The sequence below is a fragment of the Henckelia pumila genome, chromosome 4, assembly GCF_033568475.1.
Source record: "Henckelia pumila isolate YLH828 chromosome 4, ASM3356847v2, whole genome shotgun sequence".
NCBI classification, from domain to species: Eukaryota; Viridiplantae; Streptophyta; class Magnoliopsida; order Lamiales; family Gesneriaceae; genus Henckelia; species Henckelia pumila.
This window is the reverse complement of record NC_133123.1, coordinates 96922685-96932564: the sequence shown is the minus strand read 5'-3', so window position 1 is coordinate 96932564 and position 9880 is coordinate 96922685. Positions and strand designations below refer to the sequence as shown.

Genomic DNA, 9880 nt, shown 5'->3' with positions numbered 1-9880 from the left:
CTGCAGTCGCCAGTGATGCTGTCTCAGTAGAACTTTGATTCCCTTTGGTCAGTGCAGCCAACTGTGTAGAAATAGTAGCCATCTGAGCAGTCAAAGCAGTGAATGCATCAACCTCATAAATTCCAGCAGGCTTTCTTATTGCAGATCTATCACTTGGCTACTGATAACTGTTAACAGTCATTTGCTCAAGCATCTCATAAGCCTGTTCAGAAAATTTAGAAAATATTGAACCTCCAGCTGCAGCATCCACAGAAATACGAGTTGTCCCATTCAAACCATTGTAGAATAATTCGATCTGTTCCCAATCTGGAAAATTATGGTTTGGACACTTCCTAAGCAACTCCTTGTACCGCTCCCAGGCTTCATACAATTGCTCAAAATCTTGCTGTTTGAATGTAGTGATCTCTATTTTCAACTGAGCCGACTTAGCAGGTGGGAAATACTTAGCCATAAATTTGGAAGCCATATCCTCCCATGTAGTGATACTCCCAAAAGTTAGTGATTGCAACCAACTACGAGCATTGTCCCTAAGAGAGAACGGGAACAATCGTAGTTTGATGGTGTCCTCAGTAACACCATGAATCTTTACTGTGTCAGCAATCTTTAGAAAAGTACGTAGGTGCAAATTTGGATCTTCAGTAGCTGCACCCCTGAACTGATTTTGCTGCACCATATTAATCAGAGCTGGCTTCAACTCAAAATTATTTGCTGTGATATTCTGCCTAGCTATCCCAGAATAATGAGTATTGATCACCGGTCGAAAGTGATCTCTGATCAGCATCGGGGCATTATTAACAACTCTTTCTCTTTATCTTTCTTCAAACATTTGTTGCAACTCTTCTCTTCTAGCTTTTATCAAAGCCTTAGCAGTTTTCTCAATTTCCAGATCAAAGAGCAGTGAGTCGTAACTTTGGCTTTTTCGCATAAACTGCATAGAGAGGAAAGATTTAAATTTAGAACCAACAAAATAAAATAAAATGCTCTAAATCAAAATTAAGACTAATTAGCACAATTTAATATAAATCAAATAAAATTAAATTCCCCGGCAACGGCGCCAAAAACATGTTGCATGTTTTTCGCTAGCAAGCGCACAATGTCAAGTTATAATATAGGAATTAAGTCCAAGTCGATCCCACGGAGAATGAATAAATGATATTATATCAAATATTTGCAACTAATAAAATCATAATCCTATGAAAAGCAACGAAAATGGTTTGATTTTTATAAAACTAAAATTTGCAAGAAACAAAACTAAATAACCACGAGTTCACGAGAGAAAAATTCAATAAGTGAAGAATGCTAGAGGTTCGACTTCACTTAACTGTTCACCACAATTTATTTCTAATGATTGTTCAATTATCAATTCTTCTAGTTTATTAGCCAAGAATCCCTATTATTTTATACTACCTCTCTCGAGTGTCAAGCAGAAATTCGTATTCAATAACAAACTCAATATCTCTATCAAAGTTCAATTATTAAATCCGATAAATAGCACAAGAATTCTTCTAATGAATTCTATGGAGTTATATGCCTCTCGAACAATATAAACACCATAGATGTATTTTCCTATGTCGTATTCAAAATCTCCTCTCTTGAGTGATAGATTCTAAATAAAATATCATTCAATCTATGGCCAGTAAATTGAAAGCATGAAAATTAGGAAAACACAAATAAATTGTGCGAAGAATTCAAATATATAAATAAAAATATCTCAATCATGGTTTCCAGTCAAGATCCATCAACCTCTAGACTAAAAAATTAGTTCATAACGCAATTCAAAATCAAATAAGACATGTTTTTCCAACAATCCATAAACTAAGAAAAATAGAGTTTAAAGAGAAACTAGAACGAATTAGAATGAAGCTTCTCTGTCGCCGGATGCCGCCGTCTTCCGTTTTCGTACCGAATTCTCGAGCTCTTGTGCAATTCTAAACTCTCAATCGTCATCCTTATGCTCTGAATCCTCTCTAAACCCTCGTATCCTCCAAAATAAGTCATAAAATCCTTTTAAAAACTCGATCAAGACTTTCCAAAATTCTGAACACTGCCTAGCGCTGGAGCACTAGAACTCGGCGCTGGAGCGCCCGACAATATTCCTCAACAGCATTGGAGCGCTGGTATGATAGCGCTGGAGCGCTATTTCCTCGACTTTTCACCTTTCGGAATACTCCGTATAGCGCTGGAGCGCTTAAATGATAGCGCTGGGGCGCTATACTGATTAACTCTCAAATCCATTTTTCAACTCTTTTCTCCAATTCTTTTTGTCCCTTTTTCCTCAAATAAAATAATTAACACTCAAATTCCTGCAAACAACACAAACAACAAAAGAAATGCATAATATCGCTCAAAACACAACAAAAGCCAACCTAATTCATATAAATATAAGTGCAAAAATTGCACTTATCAACTGTCTCTTTGAAAGATCAGAACGGAAAACCATTTGTGTACCGCACTACATCTAAGAGGAGCTCACCAGGTATCATTTCTGCAGGAATAGTTTGGCAGTTATTGAGTAATGGGTGTACAGGCTTTCTTGCAAGTCTAACTGACGAGCTGGAAGTGCAGCGACCGAAACTTGTGGAAGAAGAGGTAGTGAAGGACTTTTCAAAAGTTTTTCCCTGACGTTGCGGGATTGCCTCTAGTCAGGGAAGTCGAATTTGGAATAGAATTAATGCTTGGAACTAAGCCAGCTTCTAAGGCAGCGTACAGATTAGCACTTACCGAGATGAAAGAACTGAAAGATCAATTGCAAGAGTTGCTGGATGAGGGGTTCATCAGACCAAGTGTATCGCCATGGGGTGCACCTGTGTTGTTTGTTAAGAAGAAAGATGGGTCAATGAGGTTGTGCATTGACTATAGAGAGCTGAATCGAGTTACAGTGAAAAACAGATATCCCTTGCCCAGAATAGAAGACTTGTTCGACCAATTGCAAGGGGCAGAGGTGTTCTCAAAAATCGATCTACGATCAGGCTACCATCAACTGAAGGTGAAGGATGTAGATGTGCAGAAGACAGCATTCAAGACTCGCTATGGCCATTACGAGTTCTTAGTAATGTCGTTTGGGTTGACCAATGCACCAGTTGTGTTCATGGATTTGATAAACAAGGTGTTTCAACCTTTCTTGGATCATTTTGTCATAGTCTTCATAGATGAAATATTGATATACTCTCACAGTATAGAGGAGCATTGTCAGCACTTGTCTACAGTGTTGCAGATTCTGAAAGAAAAGCAAATGTATGCTAAGTTCAGTAAGTGTGAATTTTGGCTGGAGTAGATTTCATTTTTGGGTCATATAGTTTCAGCTGAGGGAGTTGAGGTGGATCCGTCTAAGGTGGAAGCAGTTCGAAATTGGGTTGCTCCGAAAAATGCTACAGAAATGCGGAGTTTCTTGGGTTTAGCAGGCTACTACAGGAGATTTATTCAAGACTTCTCCAAGATAGCTCTACCACTGACTTCCTTAACTTGAAAATGTGTGAAGTTTGTGTGGTCAGAACAATGTGAGAAGAGCTTTGCAGAATTGAAGGAAAGACTGATGTCAGCGCCACTGCTAGCAATTCCCGAAGGCACGGGTCATTCTGTGGTTTTTACCGATGCTTCTAAGAGTGGATTAGGAGCTGTTTTGATGCAGGATGATAAAGTAATAGCATATGCATCTCGACAGCTGAAGGTACATGAGAGAAACTACCCGACTCATGATCTTGAGTTGGCGGCAGTTGTTTTTGCTTTGAAGCTATGGAGACACTACTTGTACGGCGAAAGGTGTCAGATTTTCACTGATCTCAAAAGCCTAAAATATTTCTTCACTCAGAAGGAGTTGATCATGAGGAAAAGGAGATGGCTGGAATTGGTGAAGGACTACGACTGTGACATTAGCTACCATCCATGTGGGGACCTCGGGTTGCTAATCTCGTCTTAAGAGCAATTAACGATTCATCACAATTAGTCATACAATTAAAGAATAAAATAAAACAAGAGCAAAGTTTTTTTTTTAAAAAAATTCAGCACCTCGCTCGATCGGTAAAATCCTACCGATCGAGCGGGCAAAAATTTGCTATTCTCGGGTTCCATCCAAAACAGGCCTCGCTCGATCGGTCAAATCTTACCGATCGAGCGGGCATGCTCTGTTCGAAAAATCAGCAAACCAGCTCTTGTTTTATTGCTGCCCAAACCAGATCATTCAATCCAAATCAGTTCAATATCAACTCAAATCCTAGTTTATCAATTCTAGCTCATGCATATATACATGTATAAAGTTTCAAGTATCAATCATGCATTTCTTACATCAATTAATAGCTCAAACTATACAAAACTATAAGCTCTTCAACCTATCATCAACAACTTCAAATCTCAAGTTTCATGCTAAGTTTGATGTTATCTATCAACCATGCTTCAGCTTAAAACCCGATTCCACACTTGCTAAGTCTCGCTCCCGAGCTATCATTGTCATCTCAGACCAGCTCCTGCCCCAATCTATTGCAATGCACACATACAAAATAAAGCAACAGCCGGATAAACTCCGGTGAGAAATCATTCTCAGTATAAGAAACATATAAAGCGTTAAATAAATCATAACGACTCTATAAATAATCGACTCAACAATAGAGTAAATAACACATATCTCACATAAGAATTGATTCATATATCATCGTTGCCATCAAAATTCGTATCCGATCTTGACATGGATATCCATCTATTGAAGTCGTCTCAGACTTGAAAATAAGATCGCCTCAGATCTTGGCATAGAATCAATTCATATCATCATCATATCATAATCATATCGAATCAAACTCAAAGATCCACTACCTGAGATGGATCGACAACATCAAAATCAAATCGAAACGTAAACAAGTATGTGATTTTGGCGGGACAACTCAAGAAATGTCATTCTCGAGTTTCAAATCCCTGACTCGCGATGTCGTCATTATACCTTAGTATTTCCTATGTTTTGAACGCTTCAAATCTGAAACCTAGCATCAAAACATTCATATCAAACGTCATTCTATTCAATCAGTTCAAAATTGATTCAAAATCATCAATAGATCTTCAATCAAAATCATTTCAAACCTTCTTCAAATCTTTCTTCGGTTCAAAGTCGTCAATCTCGACTCGTCACATCTTATCACCACTGAAATGAAGTAATCAAATGCTATAAACATCAGCACTAGTTACAAACATGTTCAGCTCAACACTCCATACTCAAACTCAATCAAAATCACAAATCAACGGCGTAGCGATTCAAAATTGGTAACCGAAAAAATATCGAAACTAATATTCATCTCATATCCTTCATAAACAACTTCTAATCACTTCATTTCAGTCATAGACCATCGAAACCAGCATAATCATAAGCTACATATAGCTAAACATCTGCTGGAAATCATAACCAATATGAACAATAGTCGTTCTTCGATTCGGTTTCGCATATACAAACAATAGAATGTCAAGAACATGAATATACAATCAAAATCGGATATCTGCCCACATACTGATTTCTAAATGTATGTGAAACATAAAAATACTTACATCAAATTGAAGTCCTTGTCGCAAGGATTCCAGAACTCTTTTCGGAATCAAAATCGGACGATCGGATCAAAAGTTACGACGATTTGAAAATCAAGAAAATAAAAAGAAATGGAAGAACTCGTCTTCCTCTGTTCAAGTTTCTGAATGCATGAAGTAAATACACGTATCCATCTGATTTATCTAATTAAATCGGATATGTATTGACATATTTTGCAATTTAGTCCCTGAAACTTTGTAAATTGCAATTCAGTCCTCGGCCCTCTTTTTAATTTAATTTCAATCCTAAATAATTTAAGAATATTAGAATTTAAATCAAAACTCTAAATATTCCCAAATTAAATATACTCGGATTAAAATTAAATAAGTTCGGATTAAATTAAATAATCCCGGCCTTTTGCAACTTCGATATTTTCAAATCAATCTCTGATCGGGTTTCACCTTTGAATTAAATCATATTCATTCTCGAACCTTGAAATTTAATCTTAAATTCCATAAATATTCAAATCGAATATTTAATATTTTAATTTAAGAATTCCCAGAATTTAAATCTAAAAATCCGTAAATTCTCAAATTAAATATTTTCAACTCGGAAATTAAATCTATAATTTCCATAACTTCTCAAATCAATATTTGCCCAAAATATGAAATTTAATTCTCACATCCCATAATTAATAATTTAATATTTTTGGGTCTTACAATTCCTCCCCTCTATAGAATGATTTCGTCCTCGAAATCGTATCCAATCAAAATATCAAGTCTGATAGACTAAATAATCATCTGAAGTGATTCTCACTTCAATCATATAACTCTGAACTTCGTATCTCATCCCTTCATCTCTTATCAGATTATTTCTTCTAATCTGCTTCTATTCTCTTGTCCTTTAATTAACTGAAAAGAATTCTCTTTGAGTTGTTTCTTTCCTCAATCAAGGATCTGCTGAATATTCGACTTAACTCAGAATCTTTTCAGTATCTATTTCATCTAATTAAAGCATGTAGAAAGAATCTACTGATACTTCCTTCACTTAGATACGTAGAACAAATCAGATCCATCATATCAAGCTGAAAAGAATAAATCTTTCACGAAAATCATCCATTCTGTCTAACATCTCAATCAGTGCAATTCAGCTTCAGTGACGACTTGTTTCTTTCTCTATATCATTCTATGCTCTGCATAGAACATATATCAAGTCTACATCGTCATTTTGTTCATCACTTCAAGATCAGTATCTAACTTCATATTCTGAATCTGTATATCAAACACTGCTCTTTCTCTATTCTAAATCGAATGATATTTCAAGAATAACTTTTTCGCTTAACTAATCAGTTTCAGTTGTTACAAGTTATAGCTATCATTCAAATGTTAACTCTGTTTCTTCTTCTCTGTTCTCATTTTGTACAGATTCATATTCGTAACTTTGTGTATCTCGAATCACATCTGATCTAATATCGGATACTTCTGTAATATCATTCCAACACAAAGAAATCTGATTTCCTTCTCATCGTATCATCAAAGCATTATCTCAATATCAATTTGATAGCTTTTATCGAAATCATCATAATCAAGTGGAAATACATCAAATCAATTAATACCGAATTAGTGTTGGAAAACGGTGATCAGATCAATCAGAATTGATACTCGGTGCAGCGGAAGTTTAAAAAATTTATATGGAACGATTCCATAATGGGTATCAAAATTTTACGATTAAATTGTGCGTGTAAAAATTAAATAACAATTAAATTTTTACCTTGAATCTCGAAACGAGATTATGGACACCAACAGATAACTCTGCTCTTGTTGTATATCCCAGGAATTGATGGACGAACAATTCTTCAATCAGGTCCACGAACAGAAGTTTAATCCCTCTGATAGATTGCACTAGAAAATATATCAGAAGTTTCTACGAAGAGAATTAACGAATTTGATCCGTTAAACCAGACTGCAAATTCAAAATTCACAGGCTGGAATTTTAGAACAGAGAGGGGGGCGGCGGCCACTATAAGAAAAACTAGGGTTTTGGAAACTATTTTGTGACCTCTGTTGTGTAATTTCTATACTGCAATAACTTATTTATAATGTGGGCTGCTAACAGCTTAGGGCCCATTAGTCATAAGTTCAAGCCTGACAAGCAAAGCCCGCATGTTCAGAAATTAATATAAAATTCATCGTGACTCAGATTGATAAACCAATTTCACCAATGTGCACAGAAACCATTTCTGCATCTTTTAAAGTCAAGATAAATTTTCTGAATCCGAATTCAGTGGTTTCCAAAAATGTCCATCACTATGTCATTTTAGGAAATCTTACTCCCTCTACTTTTAAATAAGAAGTCCCACTTCTTCATTCATTAAATATAACTCTTTAAATTTAATTATCTCAACGGGGATTAAAAATCCATTACTTGTGTGACCCTCAATGGTTCAGGAATACAGCTAGCCGTGGGCTCACAACTCCTTGTGACTCGGAACAACAATTTCCGATTTGCCCATCGAATCATGGTAAGAGCGCCTAGCAACATCGCCCCATGATTCCCTAGGTATCACTGATAGTGCCTGCAAGAACCAATAGATTTTGGTTAGCGTACAGTACGGTCCCTTCAACCATATATCCCGATCGAATCAACAACCATTGGTAAATCGAGAGTCGTTCGAGATTCGATAACTATGCAATGCATCTTGAAGATCAAATAGTGACATCGCATGTGCTACTAAGAAACCATTTCTTAAAACACATCATGTACTCTGGCTAGAGATTCGTCACACTAATATCTCCTCAGATTGCATAGGATATCCACACTAGCAAGTATGTGGTGAATCCTTGACAACAAAGCATCGACTCCTATATGTGTCGTAACTGCACCCAATCCCGACACCTGATGACCCCAATAGAGTCGGTAAACGAGTCAAAGTACAGTACTAGCATATAGAGTCTCAATGATGTTTCAAGTAGTAAGGACTAATGGTGTACAACCAAAACCACGGACTTTATCCACTCGATAAGTGATAACCACTTGGAAAGTCCGGATATGGTAGTTCGATCATTCATCGTATGAATATCCATTTGCATGCTTTGAACATCTCTATGTTCCATACCAATGAAACGTGGTACTCGGCATCGCAAATGCTAGTCTCAATCTCGAGCGATCCTTATCCTTATTAATGGACGGCTCAATCGACTAGGAACTGTCACTACAAGAAAAACGGTCATTAACAACGGTTATTAACCGTTGTCGTAGGCCCCCAAGAACTGTTGTTAAAAGCACTGTTGTTGAAAGGGGCGCTCATAGACAACGGTGAAAAACTGTTGTCTTTGGATATACGACAACAGTGGTGCAACGGTTTTTCACTGTTGTGGTTTTGTATATTTGACAACAGTTTGACAACATTTTTAATGTGTTGTCTTTGGGTGATATAGACAACGGTTTTACAACATTTTTACACCGTTGTCTTTGGGTGCAATAAACAACAGTTTTACAACAAATAAAAACCGTTGTTATCACTTGAGATTGACAACACTTTGACAACGTGAAAAATCCGTTGTCTTTTAGGCAAAAATATTTTTTTTTATTAATAATGAAATTATAAATACTTTTGATTTATATTTAATATTTAATACTTAAATTATTTTATAATTAAGAAAAAAACTTTGAAGTAATTAAAACAGTTTATATAAAATAAAACTAAACATCACCAAAATAGCATTAATTAAGAAAATACATCTTTGAATTACAATAGACGATTTATCAAAAAATTCACAATCTACCAGTAACTAAACGAGAATTAAAATATGCCAAAAAGTTTTGAACCAAGTTTACAAAACGAAAAAACACCCCAAAAAGATAGATAATCGTGCATATCAAACCCAAAATATCTTGCTTTGCTGATAAACTTTCTCCAGTACTTGTGAATCTTCTAAGATATCATTCCATGCATTCCTATAGAGAAGAATAAATAAAGTTAATGAAGTCACAATAGTCTCATAACATCCCAAAAAAAATCTCCAAACAACTCCACAAAATACCAAGTCTGCAATGAGTTGAATAAAATTTGATAATGAACATGATATTCTCGAGAAAGCCATGAATGTTCTAGAAACTAGATGTCTGTCTCACTCTGATTCAAATAACATCAGCAAAATTTCGAAATCTTCAGTTCTGAAAAAATTAATAACTTAGATCCAGATTATTTCAAATGGTCATCAGTTGAAAACAGTACATACACCAAGAAGCTTGAACTAGAAAACAAGCATTAATTAATTTACTCTTTCGAGGATGAGCTCCTCTGAATACTGTCATCATATGGTAATGAAGAGTGGAAACCAAGTTCATTTTGTGCAAGCATATAGCACTCAGGGACAT

General features: G+C 35.8%; 1 non-coding gene across 1 annotated transcript; it reads left to right on the top strand.

Annotated features, from left to right (window-relative positions):
- The first annotated feature begins 311 nt into the window (after window positions 1–311).
- On the top strand, window positions 312–417 carry LOC140869923 (small nucleolar RNA R71). Its single transcript, XR_012146912.1, has one exon. It is a non-coding gene; the product is annotated as a small nucleolar RNA R71 (small nucleolar RNA).
- Window positions 418–9880: the final 9463 nt, after the last annotated feature.